Source organism: Toxorhynchites rutilus, chromosome 2, assembly GCF_029784135.1.
Source record: "Toxorhynchites rutilus septentrionalis strain SRP chromosome 2, ASM2978413v1, whole genome shotgun sequence".
NCBI lineage: Eukaryota > Metazoa > Arthropoda > Insecta > Diptera > Culicidae > Toxorhynchites > Toxorhynchites rutilus.
Window position 1 is genome coordinate 15,497,641 of NC_073745.1, and position 26,284 is coordinate 15,523,924.

At 39.0% G+C, this 26,284-nt stretch overlaps 1 protein-coding gene across 1 annotated transcript in view; it reads left to right on the forward strand.

The window, feature by feature from the left end:
* The window catches only part of LOC129765563 (uncharacterized), a 120,488-nt gene that overhangs the window by 25,987 nt on the left and 68,217 nt on the right, over window positions 1–26,284 (forward strand). The gene's annotated exons all lie outside the window — the stretch shown is intronic.

Sequence of the window (26,284 nt, forward strand, 5' to 3'; positions counted from 1 at the left end):
CCCACATTACCATTTTTGGTTTAAGACCCCATGTTCTTCCTATCATTTTAGAACATGCCCATAGGGCTGTATTGGCCTTACTGATTATTGCATCTAAGTGCGCATTCCAGTTGAGTTTAGCATCTAGGATAACACCTAGATATTTCACTGAAGCGCTGCATTTTATTTCCACTACCCCAAGATATAAAGACTGCAGATGCTGTTTTTTTCTTTTTGGTGAATGGAACAATTGTTGTTTTTGAGGGATTTATACTCAGACCTTCTGTGGTACACCAAGTTTGTGTAAGGTTTAAGGCCATCTGCATTCTGCTCGATATCACGTCGTCGAACTTGCCTCGTATCATTATGACTAGATCATCGGCGAAGCCCACAATTTCAAAACCTTTTGCCTCTAAACTTGTCAGAAGGTCGTCAACTACTAGTGACCAAAGGAGAGATGATAGAACGCCTCCTTGTGGGCAACCCTTTGTTGCAATCACATAATTAGACGACCCGCCCAGCTCCGAGGTGATTTTTCTGTGTGTGAGCATGCCATGGATCCATTCGACTATACAATTATCGAAGTGTCTTCTTCTCATTGCCTGTGCCATTGATAGATAAGAAGCATTATCAAAAGCACCTTCGATGTCAAGAAACGCACATAATGCGGTTTCTTTTTTTTTTATTATTAAATCGTTTATTTTTACAGGCTCAGTTACATAAGTTTAAAGGAGCCAAACTCCTATTTGTATAGTTACAAGTATATATAAACATTTTTTATTAATTCTAATGTTAATGAAGTAGAGAACCGATTACTCGCGGCTTGCTCGAGTTTAGAAGGGTGACATTTTGTTTCAGGAAAAGGATGGGATATAAGGATATGTTGACAATGTTCACACTCACATTCGCACTCACATTCATCATACTCAATTCTTAAGCCTATCTTATATCTAACATGTATTTACATTTCACCTTATTCTATTGTTAGTAAGAAGGGATTTGATTTCTCGCGAAGGGAAAGGAAAAGGAGAATATAAGGATATAAGGACAATCACACACGAAGATTGATAGCTTTTAGGAAGACATATATTTGGGACATGTAATCAAGGTCTAAACCAGCTAACACATCTCTCACCGGCACATTGGGCTGCCTTCCTCTAGCCCGAAGAGAGTTTTCTAAATTCGATCTGGCAACAAGATACTCCTCGCACGACCAAACAACGTGTTCGATGTCGTGGTAACCTTGGCCACAAGCACAGATATTGCCATCGGCAAGATTAAAACGAAAGAGTAGCGCGTCTAACGAACAGTGATTGGACATGAGTCGAGAGAAGGTGCGAATAAAGTCCCGACTTAAGTCCAGACTTTTGAACCATGGTTTGAGGCTAACCTTAGGGATAATCGAGTGAAACCACCGGCCCAATTCATCTTCGTTCCATTTACGTTGCCAGTTAGCGATGGTATTTTTACGGACTAAAGAATAAAATTCATTGAAAGCGATTTGACGCTGATAAATATCGCCTTCAATTGCACCTACCTTTGCCAATGAGTCAGCCCTCTCGTTACCCGGAATTGAGCAATGTGAAGGGACCCAGACAAAGGTAATGACATAACAGCGTCTGGATAAAGCACTCAAAATTTCTCGTATTCTCTCAAGGAAGTACGGCGAGTGCTTTTCCGGCCTCACTGAACGGATAGCTTCGACAGAGCTAAGACTATCCGTTACAATGTAATAGTGTTCAACAGGTCGTGAGGCGACGCTGTCCAGCGCCCAGTGTATTGCTGCCAATTCAGCAATATACACAGAGCAAGGATTCTGAAGACTGTGGGAGGTGCTAAAAATTTCGTTGAACACTCCAAATCCTGTGGACTCATTCATAGAGGACCCATCAGTAAAGTACATATTATCACAATTGACACGCCCATACTTTGCATTGAAGATCGTAGGAATGATCCCCGATCGATGATAATCTGGAATTCCATGGATTTTCTCCTTCATGAACAGATCAAAATGTACAGAGGAATTGATGTAGTCAGGAAAACAAACACGGTTGGGAGTATACGAAGAAGGATCAACCTGCATGGAGATGAATTCATGATATGAGCTCATGAATCCTGAATGAAAATTTAGCTCGATAAGCTGCTCAAAATTTCCGATCACCAATGGGTTCATAACCTTACACCGGATGAGGAACCGAAGAGATAATAAATTGAAGCGATCTTTTAGTGGGAGTAGGCCTGCCAAAACCTCGAGACTCATGGTATGCGTTGAGGGCATACATCCCAACGCAATACGGAGACAAAGATACTGAATTCGCTCGAGTTTAATGAGATGTGTTTTGGCAGCTGATTGAAAACAGAAACTGCCATACTCCATCACTGAGAGAATAGTTGTTCGATACAACATTATAAGATCTTCGGGATGGGCTCCCCACCATGTGCCGGTAATTGTACGGAGAAAGTTTATTCTTTGTTGGCATTTTTTACTCAGATACCTAATATGGGCCCCCCAAGTACATTTGGAGTCGAACCAGACCCCAAGATACTTGAATGACATAGCATGAGTGATCGGTTTACCCAAAAGTTGAAGCTTTGGTTTTGCTGGTCTATGCTTCCTAGAAAAAACCACCATCTTTGTTTTCTCCGTGGAGAATTCGATCCCTAGCCCAATGGCCCAGGTTGAAAAATTGTTCAAAGTATCTTGTAAGGGTCCTTGCAGGTCGGATTCGTTTGATCCTACGACAGACACCACTCCGTCATCTGCAAGTTGTCTTAGGCTGCAATTTTGTGTAAGACAATTGTCGATGTCGCTTACATAGAAGTTGTACAAAAGGGGGCTTGAACATGAGCCCTGGGGGAGGCCCATGTAGGAGACCCGATTTACTGTCGAATCCCCGTGAGAAAAATTCAACTGTTTCTCACAAAGCAAGTTATATAACATATTATTCAACAGAGACCCCGAGAGTGTAATTTGTCTGACAAAACCTCTATTGAAACAGAATCAAAAGCCCCCTTTATGTCCAAGAATACTGAAGCCATTTGTTTTTTTTCGGCGTAAGCCATTTGAATTTCTGAAGAAAGCAACGCAAGACAATCATTCGTCCCCTTGCCCCTGCGGAACCCATATTGTGTATCTGAGAGTAGGCCATTCGTTTCAACCCATCGATCAAGGCGAAACAAGATCATTTTCTCCAACAATTTCCGTATACAAGACAGCATTGCTATTGGGCGGTACGAATTGAAGTCGGACGCGGGTTTTCCGGGTTTTTGAATAGCAATAACTCGTACTTGTCTCCAATCATCTGGAACAATATTATTCTCCAGAAACCGATTGAATAAATTCAACAAGCGATGTTTCGCCACATCAGGGAGGTTTTTCAGCAAGTTGAACTTAATTCTATCCGATCCCGGAGCAGAATTGTTACATGAGAGCAGAGCAAGAGAGAATTCTACCATCGAAAACTCGGAATCAAGATCGCACCTACCTTGTGGTATATCTCGAACAATTTTTTGCACAGGAGCGGAATCACGACAAACCTTCCGTGCAAAATTAAAAATCCATCGATGTGAATATTCTTCGCTTTCATTCGTTGAAGAGCGATTTCTCATGTTTCGAGCCACTTTCCATAATTTTTTCATTGACGTTTCTCGTGACAAACCTCCCACGAAATTTCGCCAATAAGCACGTTTTTTCCCTTTGATCAAATTTTTGAACTGATTCTCAAGGGCTAAATACATTTGAAAATTTTCAGGGGTTCCACGTTTCCGAAAAGCTTTAAATGCATTCGATTTTTCTACATAAAGCTTGGAACATTGGCTATCCCACCATAGATTGGGAGGCCTTCGGGAAATGGTGGAACCTGGGATGGGTTTCGTTTGAGCGCGAACCGCGCTGTCATATATCAAACGAGAAAGGAAGTTATACTCCTCCAATGGAGGCAAACCATCTCTGGAATTGATGGCTAGAGCAATTGCGTCCGCATATTTTTTCCAGTCAATGTGTCTTGTGAGGTCATATGCCATGTTTATAGATTCAGAAGAATTCGAACCAATGGTGATGGAAATTTTGATTGGCAAGTGGTCACTGCCGTTGGGGTCCTGGATTACATTCCACTTGCAATCTAACGATAGTGAATTCGAGCAAAGCGAGAGGTCAAGAGCACTTGGGTTAGCAGGAGGTTTAGGTACACGTGTTGTTTCCCCAGTGTTCAAAACGGTCATATTGAAGCTGTTACAAAGGTCATATATCAACAATGAACGATTGTCGTCGTACTGTTCCCCCCAGGCAGTTCCGTGAGAGTTGAAGTCTCCCAAGATCAATCGTGGCTCAGGAAGGAGTGAGCACATGTCAACAAGTTGATTGCGGCTAACCGCAGCTCTCGGAGGCCAATACAAGCTGACAATACAGAGGTCTTTGCCTCTGATGTTTGCATGACAAGCAACAGCTTCGATCCCTCCAATAGGTGGAAGGTCAATTCAAAAAAATGAGTGGCACTTATTGATACCCAATAGCACCCCTCCGTATCTGTCATCACGGTCCAAGCGTATGATATTAAAATTGTAGAAAGAGAGATCATCTCGCGAAGAAAGCCAAGTTTCGGACAGAGCAAAAACATCACAATTGAACTTATGAATTTAAAAATTGAATGTATCCAATTTAGGGATAAGACTACGACAATTCCACTGTAAAACAGTGATATCTCCGACCTCTCTATTTAAATTAGACATCAAGAGAGATAATCATTGCAAGGAGGGGCCATGTTTGCATCAATTGTTGCAAAATTGTCTTTAATACTGGAAGCATTGAAATGACAATGGTTCTGATGGAGTCGGAAACATTAAAACACTTGAAGATTTGGTCCAAAAGGTCAGACAACTTTATAAATCCCGATTGGGAAGTTGAACTGGACGGAAAAACAGGAACAGTTGGGGTTTTTGATGTCCCCTCGAGTGCTGGGCCATTCGAAGGTGAATTATTCCCACGGAAACCAGGAGGGATCTGATTTTGCTTGTCCGCTGCACTCGATTTTTTAGGCATGCTAACAGGGGGTATCACCGGTGGGGCTTGTCCTTGAACTTTGGGAGTGGTCACATTTTTGCGCCGGGGATTCCCTTGGAAAATGAACGGTTTGCCCCCGTTAGCTGTGTCCGCTTCTATTTCGTCAACGGGCAACGTGGCGAAGACATTTTGTGTGTTGATTGGTTGTTGTTGTTGGGCCAGTGGCGAAGCGCCCTTTAAAATATCCGCAAAAGTGCGTTTCGAGCGTTCCTTCAAAGAGCGCTTCTGTTTCTCCCAGCGACTCTTGTAAGTTTCACAAACTGAGAGCTCGTGTGGGGATCCCCCGCAATATGGACATTTATGCTCAGTCGCACTGCAGGATTTCCCCTCATGTTGCTCTACGCAAGTGGCACAGCGCTCCTTGTTGGTACAATAATCTGAAGTGTGACCAACTGACTTGCATTTTTGGCAAGTCATGGGCTTTGGCACGAAGAGTCGCACAGGCAATCTCAATTTGCCCACCATGACGTAGTCAGGTAGAGCGGAACCAGCAAAAGTTACTCGAAACGAGTCTGACGGCGTGAATTTAGTTTTTCCCTCTTCTTGGGATACTTTTCCTAGTTGGCGGCTGTCCAAAATTTTAACACCCACCAACGGGAGTCTTTTAAATTTACCAACTCCTTCTTTTATCATTTCGCACGTCAGACCAGTTTCAGTTACCACCCCCGAGATTTCTACGTCATGGGAGGGCACGTAGACGCGATACTCTAGGGAGAATCTCTCGTCGATCACAATTGCATTCGCGTGTTTCCGATCACTCACGACAACACGCAGTTTGTTCGGTCTAACCTTAGAGATTTCGACCACGGAGGAATATAATCTTGCCAGATCTTTCGAAACCTGAATGACATTAATTGCCTTTCCTTTTGGTTTAGGCCGGAAAAAAACAACCCATGGACCAGCTCCAAGTGCATCGTCTGGATAGACCTTGACACGAGGAGAGGAAACAACTGAGGGGGAGGACGAGGTCGATTGTTGAACGGGAGCGGTATCAGTAGGGCTGGGAGGCAAGTTCGGTAGTAGAGCGGAAGCGGGAGCGGGAGATTGAGGGGGCGAAGAGGAAAAGTTTGCCAATTTTCTTGAGGGGGGTTTGTTAAGGTAGATTACCTCTTTCTCTGAAGAGACATCTTCTGAGGGGGGAACGCGTTTAAGCGACTTCCCAGCCCCCGTTGTAACTAGTGAGGAGGAAACAGTAGTTTCAATCTCCATGTCAACATCACCTTCTGCCATTACGACAGATATAAAATAATATAATTCTTATTTTTTTTGTATTTCTAAACCTAATATATATTATACCTAAATCGCACACCAATGCGAATGAAATGAAGCGGTGTCTCAATCGAACCGCGTGGCAATCGCTCGGAACAGATGCAACGGTATATCGCACCACAACACGATGATGGAATCGATGACGATGCTAAAGCACACACAGCGATGATACGGCACACGCACCGCGTCCGCCGTGGAGGACTTCTTCCTCACGCTGGTAGTGATTGCTGCTCTCCTCACTCGCGCAATAAAGAGAACCCCGTTAGGGCGAAATAACTTCACCAGCCACGAACTGATAACGGTATAATCTCCACTTTATAATAGACGCGAACAAATTTGCGACCGATGTCTTCGGACTGCGCGAGCTGAATGCGGTTTCTTTTGACAAGAGAGATTTTTCAATTTTTGTCACAAGCATGTGTAGTGCTGTTATTGTGGATTTGCCTGATTGGTAGGCAAACTGGTATTTGGATAGTGGGTGTTTGGACATGAATACAGACTTTATGTATTCATATAATACTTTTTCCATAGTTTTCAACAGTATTGATGATAAACTAATTGGTCTGAAAGCCTTTGGAAGTGATTTATCGCGTTTTCCGGCTTTTGGAATGAAAACTACTTTCACAAGTCTCCATATCGAAGGAAACTGCTCTAGTATCAGACTTGCCTTTAAGATCTCGATTAGAGACGGAATTAGTTTTGATTCTCCATTTTGAATCAGGGCTGGAAAAATCCCATCTGCACCTGCAGATTTGTAAGGTAGAAAGGATCTCACCGCGTTTAGTACTCTGGCCCTCGTGAAGACTAACCCAGCAACTATGTTAGCGACATCCTTTGCACTTTCGGGTCCTATGAGACGCCTTCGAGAGCATATTGTGTCGCCATTATAGCCAGGATTTGTATCCGAGTGGACAGATGTAGATCCCGGAAAGTGAATCTTCATCAGTAAGTCTAGTACTTCTGAGGGGGTTTTTGTGAACGAACCGTCATCCTTTTTAAGCGATCCAAGCCCGTTCGAGTGGTCTTTTGCCAAAGTCTTGTTGAGTCTAGCAACGATTGAGGTATTTTCAATGCTTTCGCAGTTATATACCCAGGATTTTCGTTTAGATCGTCTCAGTTCTCTACTATACTCAGTTAGGGCTCTCTTATATTGAGACCAGTCCGAGGTAATTTTTGCTCTGTTGAACAGTTTACGCGCCGTTTTGCGAAGCCGTTCGAGCCTTTTATTCCACCAAGGAACGTTTCTTGTCGAAGAAACTTTTCTCAGTGGGCAATTACTGTTGTAGGCAGAGACTATCGTTTCATTTAGTTCTTTTGTACCTGATTCAAGCTGCTGAATCGACCTTATTTTCGAGTTTAGAGTTTTAGACTCGAGTTCAAGTGCATACCGAATCACTATTTTCAGGGACAGTGAATCATCGGCGGGACCAGTGAATCTGGGTGTACCTCAAGGAAGTGTTCTGGGGCGTCTGCTTTTCTTGCTTTATATTAATGACATCAAACAGGTGTTAAATGACAGTGACGTAAACTTGTTTGCTGACGACACAGTGATATTCATTGTTGCTGAGACATTGCAAGATTGCTTCGTCAAGATGAACCGTGAACTGCAAAACTTAGACGAATGGTTGAGATGGAAAAAACTTAAGTTAAACATTAGCAAAACAAAGTATATGGTAGTATCGACACGCAATCTGGACAGTGATAGTCTTAGTATAACTATCGATGGGCAAACTGTGGAAAGAACCACATCAATCAAATATCTTGGCGTTATTCTTGACGAAACGCTGCGCTTCGACGAACATATAAAATATACTATAAAGAAGGTAGCTCGAAAATATGGAGTGCTTTGTAGAATTAATCGATTCTTGACCTTTGAAAGTAAAATCACCATCTACAAAGCATTGGTCGCTCCACATTTCGATTATTGTGCATCCGTGCCATTTCTCGCAAATAAAAGGCAAATGAAAAGAATGCAAATTGTTCAAAATAAGGCCATGCGCTTGATATTAAGATGCAATCGACTTACTCCACGAATATTTATCCTTGAATGCCTACAATGGATGTCAGTGGGACAGCGTATCAAATACTGCACTCTTACGTTCATATATAATATGATTAGCGGTATGACACCGAACTATTTACAAAACACGATAACGTATGGAAGAGATATGCACCGATATAACACAAGACAAGCAAGTGACCTCAGAACCATGAACTTTCGTATGTCATGTACCCAAAACTCACATTTTTATAAAGGATATCGCCTGTATAACACATTACCAAATGAAGCAAAGACCGCAACAAGCCTTCGAATATTCCGTAGTATTTGTAAAGAGTTTTTGAAGCATGATTTAGATTTTTGACCCTGCATATAATTAATGTTAGTATGTAAGATGACGAAATTTCAACGGATATTTGTATTTTCTTATCTTTAGACTATAATGATGATGGTTATTTTTTTCCTTTATCTGTAGAAATCAACTTACACAATACTTGTGAAATCTTCAATAGCTTGAGCCCGCGCGCTTTAGCAAACATAAACAACTTGAGATAGAACATATGAAAAACGATTTTTTTTTTAAATAAAGTATTCAAATGGGTTTATTGTGGAAACCTGAGGTAAGCTAGGGATAGCTCAATCGGAATACTTGTAAATTCATCTTCTCAACAGATAATTATATCAAGACTTTTCTGTGTTGTGGCGGATCTCATTGCAGATTCAGGTTGACACGTTTATACCCCAGGTTGAATGTAGGGCCTGAAGTATCGGCTGGAATTAGGCTTAGGTTTGCTCAGCTGTCTGGTCTCGAAAACGATTAACAGACCGTTGTCGGGTATCCAGTGAAGCGGGAATTCCTTTGTAAATTCAAACCTAATGCTGACATAGGTATTGGGTTCAATTCCTGATCGGTCAAGGATTTTTTCGGGTTGGAAATTTTCTTGACATGCCTTGGGATATGTAAAATGATGGGCCTGAAGTATCGGCTAGAATTAGGCTTGGGTTTGCTAAGCTACTAGAACTCGGAAACGATCGCAATTGCAGGCCGTGGCCGGGGATCTGATAAAGCGGGATTTCCCTTGTAAATTCATGGCTAATACTGACATAGGCATTGGGTTCAATTCCCGATCGGTCTAGGGTCTTCCCGGATCGGAAATTCTCTCGACATGTCATGATTTATTGTCATGGTTGGAAATTCTCTCGACATGTCATGATTTATTCCACAAATTAATAACATAAATTGTTCTTCAATCTATGAATCTATGAATCAATGAATCTATGTTTGAAATATAACCAGTCCGTTTGTTTTGTTTTTTACTTCAATGTGCTTACTGGTTATTTTGATAATTGTTTCATAAAGATCAACAAGAGAACTCGTATAGCTCAAACTTTTTGAGGTGACCATCACCATTATTTCATTATTTCATAAAACGAAGAAATTATTGTCTTTTGTGTGTATGTGTGTCCGTGTGTTTTTCATGTAAAGACTATGGTGATGATGGTATTTTTTTTCTTTTATATTTATCTTAGTTATTCTGTTAAATTTAAAAAAAATTATTGTGAAGTCTGCAATAGTTTGAGCCCGCGCGCGTTGGCAAACATAGAGAAACGTGAGATTGAACAAAAGCAAAAGAATTTTTGATCGAATAAAACAAAGTCATTCCAAGGGGTTTAATGTGGAAACCTGAGGTAAGCTAGGGATAGCTCAATCGGAATACTTGTAAATTCATCTTCGCAACAGATAATTATATCAAGACTTTTCTGTGTTGTGGCGGATCTCATTGCATATTCAGGTTGCCACGTTTATACCCCAAGTTGAATGTAGGACCTGAAGTATCGGCTGGAAGTAGGCTTAGGTTTGCTCTGCTGTCTGGTCTCGAAAACGATTAACAGACCGTTGTCGGGTATCCAGTGAAGCGGGAATTCCATTGTAAATTCAAGGCTAATGCTAACATAGGTATTGGGTTCAATTCCTGATTGGTCAAGGATTTTTTCGGGTTGGAAATTTTCTTGACATGCCTTGGGATATGTGAAGTAATGGGCCTGAAGTATCGGCTAGAATTAGGCTTGGGTTTGCTAAGCTACTAGAACTCGGAAACGATCGCAATTACAGGCCGTGGCCGGGGATCTGATAAAGCGGGATTTCCCTTGTAAATTCATGGCTAATACTGACATAGACATTGGGTTCAATTCCCGATCGGTCTTCCCGGGTCGGAAATTCTCTCGACATGCCATGGAATGAATACTTAAGATAAAGGCTTGAATTGTTCTTTCGATTAGTAATCTATGTCTGCGGGATAACCAGTCCGTTTTCTTTTCAATTTGATGTGCTCACTGGTTAGTATGATGTAATAAAGAAATACAGTAACTCAATTATTATCAATAAGATAACTCGTCCTGCTCAAACCTTTGTAGGGGAATGAGGTGGAACCATCAGCATCTTTTTTTTTATTCATTGAACCATGGCATGGCCGACGGCCGTCATCATCACAGCTGTTTCGGGCCAAATACAGTTGTAAATGATCCTGAAATACTTCGTTGTACTCCGTTTGCTCCGTTTGCTAACGTTGTACTTCGTTTACTCATTCGGGTTGATGAAAAGCTATCCGAGCTAGACCTCCGCCTCGAAAGTTACGAGATGAAAGCTTACATTACTCATTCCATAAGTCCTTTCAGTATGAAGCAATTTTATCCATTTTATTCATTTTATGCATATTTTTGTTGTATATTGTCATTAAAAAACTGGTAGTGTTTTCAACGCAAAGTAATGTATTTCAATGACATCTAAAATATTGTGGAAGATGTTGGGTTGATATCATATGATTTATGTGGGACTTAAGTTGAAAAAACTAGTTTGCAGGAAAAAAAGTTCACAGAAGAAAAGTTCTATCTTTGCAGGACTAAGAGGTACAAATTATGTATCTTCAGCAAAGTTTTATTAAATTTATATTAAGTCATTAAGAAAGTTCTTGAGGTTTCCATCAACACGTTGACTGCCACGTCAGTCATCGGACTGACACCGAGTTTTCGTTCGGGCCGCGTCAGTCTCCGGTGACTGACAGTATAACATATGATAATAAAGGTAAATAATATGAGCATATGAGCTCATAAGCATTCGCTTTGGAACAAAAATACCTTCCACTACGATAAGAAACGATGGTCCTAATACGTCCAAAAATGTCCATCCGATCGCTATAGAACCGTGGCACTCAACGTGTTCACTTTAAACAAACATAGCCCCGTTTAAAATAAACTTTGTCAATCTAAATAAGAACCATTACAATCAACACATTCCTGCCGACGAGAAATGAGTTTATTTATGCCACTTGAGTAGAAGTCCAGCTCTTTGGAGGCCACGAAAGCGTTGAAGGCGTTCTCGACATCGTCTTGGGTTTTAAAGCATTTCTCGGGGAGGAAGTTGTCGAGATGCTTGAAAAAGTGATAGTCGGTGAGCGAGAGGTCTGGTGAGTATGCTGGATGAGACAGAGTCTCGTAGTCCAAGTCGTTCAACTTCTGCAGGGTCGGTTGTGCGACGTGCGGCCGGGCGTTGTCGTGGAGGAGAATTGGTCCCTTCCTATTCACCAATCTCGGGAAAAAAACTGGAAAAACTCGTCTCACTGTTCTCATTCTCGCGAGCATCTATTAAGTTACCCCAATCTTACCTAAGAGGTCAGAATTATATAGTATCAGTCAGGGTCCGTGTTGGGGAGCCTGTCCGTAAAACTTCGATAACTGTATTACAGGCCCCCAACATCGAAGGGAAATCCATTCCCAAACCACAAACATCCTATTGCCGTCGGCGAATAGCAAAAAACACGAATTACCTCGAACACAATGTCGACTGCATGCAACACACGAACGACCAGCTAAGCCAAATGTTTCTTTCCCGATTGCTCATAAACAAACACTAAACTATGCTGACACAAAATACGTCTAATCATTAACACCATTTAAAAACACTAAAAATACATATATTAACAAGAAATCGGTTTCACAATATTACAAAAACAATTCACACAAGTAATGTTTATCCTGTAGTGGACCAAACTGAACTGATCTCGCTCCGCTGGAGTACGACTTCACTGCGCGCTGATGTTATTGTTGTTGTTTCTCCCATGTGCGATGTTTTACTCTCCTTTGATCTTCGGGTGTGGTGAGATTTCTAATAACTTTCATATAAAGTAAAATGGTAACTTGATTTCTGATGCAAAAAAGTAGTTATACCATTAATGTACGAACTTAGACAGTTATCAAGTATGCTATTTAGGTTAGTATTAGTAAATAGCGTGCAAAAAAGCGCGCAGTTTAAGCGGAATTCTAAATAAAATTTCAGCTCACTTTGTCTCCGAATTCAATTTTATGAAAAAACATACAGAAAAAATTCACAAATTTGTCTGTGTTTCATGTATCACGTATGCATGTATCGATTTTTGAATTCAACGTGGTTTGATATATGCTACAGATGAGCTTTTTTTTGCATCGTACACGAAAATTACTCATATATATAAAATAGCGTGCAGGTTGTGTCCAGAGAGGGAGAAACAAATTCAATTTGGGGGGAGTCACTCCAATGTACAATGAAGTCCATTTGACGGGGAAAAATGAAATGAGATGGTCGAGGCGTAGAGTGAGACAGCAACTAAACGTCCGAATGACTGTTGAGTCATGTTGACGGAGAAACTGCTGGAAAAAGCCAAAACTTATTTTCAATTGAATACGAAGGTGAATTTCTTCATAGTTCCCTGACTATCCTCAGTTGAATATGACTTTCCGGAGCCCTTGTAGTTACTATATGGTGAAATTTGAAAGTTGGAGCTCTGATTCTGATTTAATTATTCTGGATATTTATATCATTTTTGATTGGTGAGTTATTTTCCGATTGGAACTCGAAATATAGACAGAATTTAAAATATGAAAAAAAAGACTAATGTTTATAAGATTGAAATTTTTATGAAGTTTTCTTCAAGCGGTTCTGAATTTTGATAAATTTGACAAGAATGTCTTAAATTTGAACAGTTTTTCTAGTCCAACTTAAATTTACGAAGCTGTACAAATTCTTCTGAATTCTCTGTTTTTTTTCTTGTTGATTTCGCTGCAAATATTTTCTGGCCTAATCTTCTCTATAACTAAAGGGTGTGTCACATCAAATTGCATCACGGAAAAAACGCTGTAGAAATTCGCCCAGTAGACCGATCCTTTTGAAAATTTTAGACAGTAAAATAAAAACTATTAAACAACTTTTGGCATTTTCTTTTTATTCATACTTCGAGCCCAAGCCCGTAGCTCGCACCTTCCTCTTTACCCCGTCCATAAGGTTATGTACAACGTCAGGTTGTAGTTTTTTTTTGAACAGAAATCCATTTTCTCTTGAAGTCCGCCTCCGATTTGACAACTTTTGGGTTCTTCCGGAGGGCCTGCTTCATGATCGCCCAATATTTCTCTATTGGGCGAAGCTCCGGCGCGTTGGGCGGGTTCATTTCCTTTGGCACGAAGGTGACCCCGTTGGCTTCGTAACACTCCAACACGTCCTTTGAATAGTGGCACGAAGCGAAATCCGGCCAGAAGATGGTCGGGCCCTCGTGCTGCTTCAATAGTGGTAGTAAGCGCTTCTGTAGGCACTCCTTAAGGTAAACCGGTCATCACGAAGGGGGCGCTCCGCTTTCCGCAAGAGCAAATCGCTTGCCACACCATGTACTTTTTGGCAAACTTGGATAGTTTCTGCTTGCGAATCTCCTCCGGAACGCTGAATTTGTCCTCTGCGGAGAAGAACAACAGGCCCGGCAGCTGACGAAAGTCCACTTTGACGTAGGTTTTGTCGTCCATTACCAGGCAATGCGGCTTCGTCAGCATTTCGGTGTACAGCTTCCGGGCTCGCGTCTTCCCCACCATGTTTTGCCTATCGTCGCGGTTAGGAGCCTTCTGAACCTTGTATGTACGCAGGCCCTCCCGCTGCTTGGTCCGCTGGACGAATGAACTTGACAAATTCAGCTTATTGGCGACATCCCGGACCGAACTTCTCGGATCACGTCTAAACTGCTTAACTACGCGCTTGTGATTTTCTTCACTGACGGAGCATCCATTTTTGCCGTTCTTCACCTTCCGGTCGATGGTTAGGTTCTCGAAGTATCGTTTTAGTACTCTGCTGACCGTGGATTGGACGATTCTCAGCATCTTACCGATGTCCCGATGTGACAACTCCGGATTCCCGAAATGAGTGCACAGGATTAATTCACGACGCTCTTTTTCGTTCGACGACATTTTTCCAAATTTACGAAAAATTGACAGTGAAGCATGGCCAACGTGAACTATACACTCTTATCTGATTATAAGCGAAAGCTGAAGATATAATTCCTAAAAATTAAATTTCTACAGCGTTTTTTCCGTGATGCAATTTGATGTGACACACCCTTTATGTCAATTCGTTAAAATTTGATTTTATTGGAATATCTAAATTTGAATAATATATAAAATAAATATAAAATAACATGCCTTTGAGTGTGATTTGAATAGAGTTTAATGTAAGTAAATAGTATTAATTAGAAAAAGTATTTTTTGTAAAATTCTGCAAAAAATTTAATGATTCGAATTTGAGCAAAGCAACAAAATATTTATAGAAATATAAATAGTTCCTAAATCGATTGTGTCACATTTACCCGAAGGGCATTCATCAGAAGTTCAAACACCAGAATGTAACAAATACCCGAATGAGACAAGTACCCGAATGTAACATCTACCCGAATGAACATTTACCTGAATGTAATATTTACAGCTATATTTGATTAGAAACTGTCACTATAATAGAAAAATAAAATAAAATAAAGTTATTAATTTTGTATGAATGATGGGCTTTCGAATTCGATTATAAATATTATCTAACCATTTGAATCACGCAGTCCATACACGTAGAAGAAAGTTGTCAGTTTCAAGCAGTCGACATAAAATTCATACAACCAGATATTGAAATCTGTAAAAAACAAAAGACAGATAATGCGTAGGAAGGAGACAAAAGAACAGTATTATAATAGTATGATAGTATGATGAGACTCTAGAGCATTTACGAGAAACATGATTACTTTAATATCTTCTATATGGATAAAACATTTAACGTCACCATAGCCCAAACTTTTATTGTAAGTTTGTGTTTTCGTAATGAAATTTATTCTGAGGCCAATGTAATGGGGATGAAGTTTCCATCTAGCGTGAATGAGGAATCGAGAGTCACCGAAGTGACGCAATCCGAGTCGGACACTGACCCGCCGACCGCAAGCGTCAGACGACATAAGTTTGCCTGGTGCATTACGTTTGTCCGATAAATTTTTGCAATGAAATATGAAAGATATATCTCGAAGCAAAAATTAACCGAGCAAACGTAAGGCACCAGGTAATCGTATGCCGACCGACGATCGCCAACGCTCGGTCGGATCTAACTAAAGGATCATCTCCTAGGTTTCAAACTATCCGGGCAATCGGAAGAACACAGGTTTGCTTGCGAGAGGCCGCCGCTTCCGACGGCAGATCAGCGGCCGACTCGGATTGCGTCACCTTGGGGCCGCCTTAGTTTCTTATCGTCGTTAAATGGGGACCCATTACATTGACCTAAGAATGAATTTCATCTCGACATAATAAATGCATGATAGACATTGCGCTGCGGTGGCGTGAATACGTAAGTACCTTTTTTTGATTTTCGAAATATTATATAACCAACGCTCATTTATGAATTGTCTCAAAAGCCTTAAAGAACAATTTCTAATTTCATAAAAATGACACAGCGAAGCCTTCAACATCATTTTCGAATTGCCTCATTACAATTTCTCATTTTACTTCGTATCGTTGTTGCTCTTTCATGTTGTTTTGATTTAATCTTGTTTATCAACAGAAGATTCGACAAAACTCATAGTCTGATTTATCGAAATGTTTCCTCCTTCAATCGGGTATTTGTTACATTCTAGTGAATGTCATTCGGGTATTTGTTACATTCGGGTAAATGTGCTCCGGGTAAACGTCTTTCTGGTGAATGGTATTCGTATGAATGAGACATAACCGTATAAATCAGTCAATGTCGTTCAAAATTCTGCAGATTTTATTTACGGATCCGCATTTTTTGGGAAAATCAATCAAATCTGATTATTTGAACATTGTAGTAGATCAAAATGGTTGAAATTTACTACAATTTGTGTTTATGTCGTACTCTCACGTCGTATTATCACGATGTTGTATTCTGATTATTCTGAACTATTCGATTAGTTTTTTAATTCATATCCGTTTTTAACTCTATAATTTCTGCGAAATTCAACTCATTGTAAAATAGAACTGAAAGTGATAAGCATTACCTAGTTTCCATACACAAAGCGCGTGTACTCACTAATCCCGTTGATAAAACCATTTTCTACATAAATACTGTAAATCATATTGTGAAAAATATTTACAATTTTTCATATTTACTACCTATGTTCCACTGCAGATCTATAATCACGATCTATCAACGCAGAAAACCCGTATCAACAATTCCATGCTGCTCGCTCTCAGCTCTCTAGAGCTCTAAGAGCACAAGGCAGACAATCGGATATCCCCGTCCGGGATATCTTAGGTAGCCGTGATCCTGATCTTCTGCTTCATCTATACCTGTTCCTCAGAAACGCCGATGTCAACGTTTAATGATGATTCCTTCGTTGTGTCCCCGTTTCATATCCCTCCTATCACATTATAAAGGACCACTCTGTGTCATATTATGTATCGTTTTACTAACAGGGGATTTCAGCCATAATCAATCATCTCTACAAATGTTGTTATGCGAACACAAATATGAACTCTGCAATGCACCATTAACCAGTTAACTGTGGCGTCTCCATTTAAAAATTTGCATTGTTTTGTGGCACCAAAATCGAGCCATGACCAGTATATTTGTCAATCACAGAGTAAAGTGCGTTGGTGAGTTATTGGACGAAAAATATAGGTTTATTTTATAACATTTAAAATTTTATTACTAATATTTACTTCTTTGGTTAACATAAGCATATATTACATACCTATTAAACTAAAAATGCAATGAATTAAAATATAAAAGTGCAAATTCTTGCTGCGAGTGATATTCTGCGAAACAGGGTATCATACACAATGGGACTTTGCAAATCGAACACCAGTAACGCGATTCCTTAGGGGTAGTGGGGCAAAGTGGTCACCTGCTTGTTTGGTAGTATAACTATTGACTATAGATTCCATATTGATAGTAATCTTATGTTCGAAGAATTTAATGACTTTTGATCTCCCTGTACCTCAGTAGAGCTGTCGCACTCTCGATAGCCATTAGGCCGTAGCTCTGTGCGTATCTAAGGAACTTTTCGTGAAATTTAGTTTATTTAATCTGATATATTGGACAAATCATCTGCTTGGACAACTATACACATATTCTAGGAAAGGTGAACAGATATTTTGTTTAATCTAAGCGATTAATTAGCATATAAATTACTTTGATGTTTGGAGGCAAAGTGGTCATAGATGAATAACAACTTATAAAGTCTGTTTACTAAAACTGATATACCACATCACATTCTGCTCTTGGAGAGAATACTTTTGTGGTTTTGACCCTGGATAAATATGCCCCTCCAATTAAACCAAGCCTCATTATGCGGAACGGTATGTGTTTCTCACTACGTTTTTGTATGCATGAGAAATTTTAAATTGAGAATCTAGGTGAATAGGCCAAGCTTATTTCATACATGTACCTACTATATCAAATATGATTTGAACAAATTTGGACGAAAAAACGCATAAATCTATCCCATATAGCTAGATATGAGCGAGTGACCACTTTACCTCCAAGCAAAAAAAGTTTTCGATTTTTCACCTTTTTTTTTCTAATGATGAAAAGTGTACTATTTTGAATTTTTATTGTAAAAGTCGTTTGCTATCTTGAACAACAATGAGTTCAACTATAATATCCTTCGAGAAATAGGAATTGAAGCGGTATGTGGACGCTGGGAATGGGCATATTCCTAAGGGTGACCACTATGCCCCCACTTCCCTTACTGATATTGAGTGTTTAGCAATGCGAACATCTACAAAACATTCTTTTCGCACATAAATTATTTCATTATGCGAACTTGTAAACTTTTTTAACCAGTGCATGACATATTCTCAAACTGTTTATATTTTCTATTAATTTATTTTATTCCGGCATAGCCTCAAAATATTCTAAATATCTTCAAATTTGAGAATATGTTTTGTTTTCTCAAAAATTGCAATTAGTATGAATGTATCTTGTTGTAGTTCTCACTGTTTGTGTTGCAACGAACTATAATCAGGGTGGTCTTATAGAAGTTGGACAGAGTGTATACTCGTCAATCACAGTTAACTGGTTAATCAGATTTGTTTGTTTTGATTGCGACATATGTTTATAATTTACTTGTAAGCTATAGGAAATATAGAGGAAAATTGGAAAGGATTCAAGTGTGTTCTCTACTAGAATCGAATTGTTATCTATAAGGATCTTGCATCTTGCTGGAATGATCAACATACAGATCAGACGAAAAGCTATCACAACTGAATTTGAGCGGATTATTTGGTTACAGATTCCAAGGAGACTTGCACGAAACCATCGATTTTTAAGAAGCGGTATATTTTCCTTGTATCGTAGGAACCTCTGAATTGTCACCATCACCTCCCGATTTGGATGCATTGGATTTCAGAATTTGGGGGTACATGAAAAGTTAAATGAAGTAAAGCATACGACTTTGGACATTTTTAAAAATCGTTTGGTGAAGAACTGGGATGAAATGGCGATCGAAGTCGTGCGTGCAGCTGTGATAATTTGGAAAATTGTTTCCCGACCGTAATCGAATACCAATCCCAATGATAGAAAAGAGCCAGAGAAGAAACATTTATTTTTTTTTACTTTTATGGCATAAATAAAGTGTATCAATTTCACGGCGAGATCCTGTAATTGAGCATGGTAAGGACATCCAACTATCCATTTTTGGGCACAATGTCACCCCAACGATGGCAGTTCCAGCATACAAGTCCTAAAATAACCTAATGATCTACTCGAAATGTCCATCAGTGTCTTGATTGGCATCCGTATAAAATGGTATCACATTGTAGCGCGATTGGGGGCGGGCAGAAACACCGCACGCGACAATCGTTTTACGCGAAAGACTTGTTGCGTCAAGTGACGAACCTTTCGGCTGGCAATAGGAATAAAAATAGAAATGGCAGAACACGAACCGTTTCAACAACAACTTTCACTCTTGCTTGGAAACATTGCACGCCAAGGAGCGGCTTTGGCCTCCAGTGCAGGGCCTCGCATTGAATCTGGAGTGTACGTGTGCATTTAAATGTCTCCCCCATTGATTTAATGTCGACCGGCAGTGCAAAACCCGTTCTCTCGGAATTTGATAAATGATGTATTGAAAGGTGTTCGCGGGACGGAAAAGATTTATCGATTAAATAGGGCAAATGCGTGTTGGTGCTGTTCATACCCTGGTTGATTCGAGCATGATCGTAAATTTGACGCACCAACCGTGTTTGTCGCAGGCCATTTTCGGTGCTAATTCGAGGAGCTCGTGTTCGTGATAACAAAGAAGTTTGACACTGATCCCTCGCGGGCAATAAAGTAGCTGACGGTCACCATCCGTGTGGCCATTGTTCGGATTTTTATGCTCCCAGGGCTCAGAACTAGACGAGTATTCATAAGCAATGCCCTCGGTCCGTCATGTGTTGGAATTATATGTGATTAATCACTCGATGTTCGTTCCGGTCAACAATGGAATTTGGATCGTGCCGATACACAACGCGGGTAAAGTTCAACCAACTCGACGCCACGCAGGGTCCCAGCCGGTGGAAAAGTGCAACCAAACATGATTGAAAGGTTCATTTCATGGTTAAATCCCCGGTACTAACAGATATAATTCAAAGCAGCATCCCAAGTCGCGCGGCTCGTCGTTCTCCTTAGGTGTGCGATGTGAAGTATTGTTATGTGAATCCAATCACCCCAATCGGCGATGATTGCGAAGAAACTCCAATTCTCATGCTCGCTGGGTGGAACACTTGGAACCAACTGATCCGCCTCGTTATGCGATGGGCGCTAGAGCAGAAGAGAGCCCCCAAGCGATCAGGAAGATTGAAAACGGTTCATTTGTGAAGTCGTTGGCATTTTCTCCGAACTTACGAAATAAAGCGTGCACGTGTTTATTGTGGATTACCGATTTTCAACTTTTTCTATTTTCGGTGGGAAAATTATAAACAGACTGCTCTTTAGGATGATGGTATGAATTGAATGATGAACATGTAAATATGTCGATAATTCAAAAAACCAGCTGTGACGATTCTTTCCCTCCAAGTGGTAAAAATATCACCCTTTGTTTTTCTTCGTATATTCCTTAGAGGGAGGCCTAATAAATTGTTCCCCAACTCAAGCTTACATTCCACATCTTTCTCTTACTGGCTGAGCATTCGGAAGCCGCTTGTGTTTATCCTTCACTATGTTATCGATATATTATATTATCTGCGCGCGTTTTGCACTGATTTTACCTAGTGGGTCAGAGGAATTTTTGCAACCGTAGTCACAGCGTTGAAATTAATTTTCTACCCCAACTGCGCAGCAGCTGCAGATTGCACAACATTTCTGCCAGCGAGCACAAGTGTACAATTAAATAAATCTTGCTGGTGTTCTGCTGACTGCGGAATCTGCGATTGTAGCAAATGCAGGGCACCTTAGGTTCGCGAAGCTAATAATACTTAATTATGTACAGATAAAGTGCCTTCTAATAAACTATCACAGCCATGGTATTTCGACAAACATAATTGACATCTGGGCGATATACCTTGGCACAGCCTGGGATGTTCTCAACGAGAATGATGAGATTCAACTTCTAGTTCCATTACCGACTAGTTCTGCACATTAGGGGCACTTAATATTCCTTAAGCCGTGAAAAAATATTCAACTGTAGAAGAGCTACGAATAGTTAAATGATAACAACCACTTCGGCGCAATGATACTCCTCAATCATAGGAATTGCCCAAGCGGAGGAGAATTACACGAGCGAACGACCAAACCTCATTCAATTTAACTGAAATCAATGAAGTTAAATGAAAATTGCAATTGCAATCGCCAGTGTTGCCGCAATCGAGCACTGCAACGACGCAACTGCAGAGAGAACATGAGAGTTCTCGTTCCGCGAGTTGCGCACTGCCACACAGCGTAATGAGTGTTATTATCAGATTATCTCCGATCAGTGTCTGGTTTATAATAAAAATCTACCCGATGATAATTACTGTTTGTTTTACCATACGGTGTTGCGGAAGCCGGTTTTCACCGCGAAATGTTTGCGATACTATGTGGGGATGAAACATCGAGCTTCTCAGGAAGCAGGTATGCTTGTTGCAACTAATGACACAACTCGCCAGAGGAAAGTTAGGCTTCCTGATTAATATTGAAAGTAAGGCTCGTAATACGGGCGCATTAGCGTAAATTTTTACCCAGATCAAGAGGATTGTCATATTTCAATTATTTCCATCAGCGATCAGTGTTGTTGGTGAACATAAAACTGTGACTGTGGGAAGACGATTTAAAATAAAATACATTTATTTCGAGAGTAAAGAGTAGCCTGAATTTTAAATTATACATCTCGTTACACTTTAAACTTTTGATGATTTGTCCATCTAAACATGTATTTAGCATTCATAGTCTAAGTGTTTTGCTTTTTCGAAAAACATTGTAAACATCTATGATCGTATCAGATCGTATGATTAATGCGGACATAAACTTTCCAAGCGCCGACCGTTTTTTCGCAAAAGATTCTTGGCGTCAAGTGACGAGCCTCTTGGTTCTCTATAGATTTGTATGAAAGGCTATATCTAGGAGTTGTCAACACCATCTAAGATTGCAGTGGAACATTGTGTGCGTAAAGCCATTGGCCATTTAAGCAACCACGCATACCTGAAAACTTAAAAAAACATATTACATTTTTACAAAAATTTCTAACTCAAAAACTATTAGACATACAACATTTTGGTCAAAGAATGAAACGTAGGATTCTTAAATTTCATTAAAAAATATCAAGTATTTTTTTCCAACATCTAAAAAAATAATTTCAACAATTTAAATATATTTTTTTTATAAAAAACATGTTTTTTTATTTCAAAATTCCCAAAAAATATGAATTACAATAACCAACAAGCTATCCGTACATCGGAAGATGGACACTTCTGCAAGAAAACAGTTTTTCAAATAACAACTTTTTCATGTTTTCTGTGTTTCTTTGAATTAAGTGTCCGTAGCAGGGCTCTGCATAGTCATAGTCAGCTGACTATCTGACTGACTATATCCATAGTCAGTTAATAATGACTTTTGGCTTCTTCACTCAGTTTCTCCGCCAAAACGACTGAACAGTCAGTCGGGCGTTTAGTCGCTATCTCCCTCTACCGACTCATCTATATAATTTCATTCTTCCCAGTCAAATTGTCCTCATTGCATTTTAAATGCGTTCCTCTCTTTCTCTCTCCAATGTACATGTACATGCATCGATGTTTGAGTTCAACGTGGTTTTATACACGGTACCGTTGAGCTAGATTCTTTTGTATCGTACACGAAAATTACTTACACGTATAAAATAATGTGCAGTGTGTGTGCGCTATTTTGCACGCCTAATACTAACTAATACTAACACGAGGACCTTTATAGCATACTTGATAAATGTCTTAGTTTGTTGGTTTGAGTAGACAATAAACCGTCCATTGATGGGGTTACTTTTTTTTGCATCAGAAATCATGTTTTCGTTCCTCTTTATATGGACGTAAAAATAATATTGCGTACGCGGGTATGAATTAGTTTCAGGGGGAAATGGAAGTGTGGATTGAAGTCATTTGAATGAAGCGACAGATTTTATTCATTTTTTATTCTTTTTGTTGGCGGCGACTGCCGAAGCAGTTCTAGTCGAAGCGAAGCTGCTGAGAGTAGAGTCGGTCCTCATTTTTCACCTTCGAAGATTTCGGGAGATTTGCGACTTGTTGTAAATTACCGTAAATTTAACGATAAAAGCGACGACACCCAGCTGGATTTTTTTTTATTAGGAATGCGTCAATATTTCACAACGTTACGCTTAACATCTGGATTTCACCAAATAGAGGTTAAACCGCAAGATGGAACCAAAACAATTTTATCAGTGGAACATGATCTGTACAATTAAGGCATGACATTCAGACTTAAAAACGCTCCAGTATAGCGCTGAGAGATTTCATTGGTATTAGCTGTCTGGTACATATGGACGACATATTTGTTCATACTAACCAAAAAACAATTGGATGAACACTCATCAAAATAGCTCTTGAATCATTGTAAAGGTAAATCTGAAAAATTAATTGGACAAGAGTGATTTTTAGGTTATGTTATAACGGATAAGCATATTAAACAAAGCCCAAACCAAATAGATGCTATAAAAAATCAGCCTGGTCCATCCAGTCAAGTTTGGCACTCTCGTAATTTGTTTTTTTTTTTAGATAAAACACAAGTCGAGTAAGCGAAATGTCGTGACAGATGCTATGTCTTGTATTGTATCAAAAATTAACGACGAAAACGGATGTTTTTTCACTCAAATCGGCATTTCAATCTTTGGTTTTAACAGTCGCTTAATTCAACATCTTCAAGGCTAAATTATTGATTTTCTGTGTCTGTGAGACCGTATGATTAGGAAGATAATTTTGATTTCGAGGAAACCAATGAAATTTCTTATTCAGGTTCGAAGGAGATTCGAAGAGGAATTATTTCCTCAAAATGAAAGCAAAAATACGAAATATCATATTCAATAGTATCATTACAATTGAACGTGTTGTCGTTTTCATTCCGCAGCCGAATTAATTTTAAATCGCGGCAGACAAAATATCAAGATTTGCCATCCTATTCTCAATCAAATCCAGAGCAACATAAGATAATAAACTTCATTTCACAATACGGCTCCACAAAACTAATTGTTTCCGACAACAAACTAGTCCTACCCAGCAAACACTAAATCGTATAACTGGCATATTCTATGTCGTATATAAAAATGGATTGAATCACAATCGTATATAATGTCGATCAAAGGATGTGTTCGTTTCAAAATAATTTGAACATCCCGTGCGAACGTGATCCACAACAGCCGAGTGATAATGTGTACCCTTTCACTTCCACAGCAATAACTTACAACGATCAAATTTCGCTATAATTCGCTATAACAGGAAGAAGAGTAGACAAAGGAACAGCACAGATCACGGAAATAAAGTTACTGTTCGCGTGAGGTTCACAATTTAAAATCAAATCAGAATCTCTTTGTGGTATCCAAAAATAACTAGCACAGTTGCGGGCAAATAGTATGCATGATGTATATTTCAAATTATAGAAACGCCAAAAAAATCCGATTTTATTCATCAAGCCAGATGAGGAGAGTATTCTATTCGGTAATTCCCAAGAAATCAATTTATTTTTCTTCATTTTTCTGTTGTTTAGACATTCAAGAATATGTCATTGGAAATTTTTCATTTTGTAACTCTTTACTCAAAACCTTTATGGCGTTTTTCTCGATACTGTATTATTTTTTTCGAACAATTTCAGAACATCAGAAGCTCTATTGAACCGTTTTTTTTTCAAATCTGTTACGAACAATATTTATACGTTTCTTTAGAATAAAATTGTAAAAAAATAAAATTTTAAAATCTCATATTTTAGGAAATTTTTTTTTTCAATATCACTATTACAAAAAAAAAATAAATCGTTATAAAAAAAACATGCTAAAAACTCGTTTCTATTTTCTAAATGCCAATATCTTAAAAAAATATGTTTTTATTGGATTGTTCGAGCATTCCATAGTCTTTACTATCTAAAAATCTATTGGATTTTTTTGCTTGAGATAACCAGAAGTCAGTCAGTGCACTGGTTTTTTAAAAACTTCTTGCATCCCACGCTTGTTGAATAACTGTTGCATAATTGATGAATCCATTTTTAATTTTTAATATCGTTTTTTCGATTTATTATTTTTGTATTCTTAAAACATTACTAAACAAATCATGAAAAAATTGATATTGAAAATAAATGTCTTGTATTGGTCTGGATTTGATTGTAATTAGGTAGACAAATCTTAATGGTTTGATTGTCGCGAACTATGATTTGAAATTTGAAATTAAAAACCATTCGACTGAGTAATAAATATGAAGACGTTCAATTGGAAATGTTGCAATTAATCCATTTACCTCATCTCATTGAGTCGCATAAACATATAATTCAAATGGATAAATTCAAATAAATGTTGTAATAAACCCATTTATCTCATCTCATTAAGTCGCATAAACATATAATTCAACTCAATGTAATAAAAATCGTATAACGTAATGTGGAAAATCGTTCAACAATAAATTATATTAGATCGTAAATGAGGACAAAATTCGCGATGACAGTGGTGATTTTCATTTAGGGAGGCAAATTAATCTTTTTCTTCTGATAAATGACAGCAGACCCGAAGTCAGTTTTTAATTGTTAAAATTTGAATGAAAATGTTTACTTCATGTTATTTCATTACTTAAAACACCTAGTAATTAATTTTTCATAATCATTTCTATATAAATTTCCTGATATTTCCATTAAAACACAATCGACATCCCGGAATGACGTAACTGATTGCATCACTGTGGTATCATTCGTACAATTTTTAACTGCTTCAGAATTATATTTCAGATATCCGTATGATCCACACATCCGAGTTCAAATCCCATCGGAACAATTTTCTTAGACATTACCACCACTCATTTTAATCATTTACGTTCCCCCCTTTACTAAAAGACAATTGAAATTTTTTTATTTCTTCAAACATAAATGTTCTCATACATACAAATGTCGATTATTGAGTCTAAATATTTACGAAAATATTTTCCTCGCTCTGTTTTTCTTTTCCATGTCCATAATGAATCGTATATACACATGACAATTGTCGTTTTAGGTATATATCTACTACTAC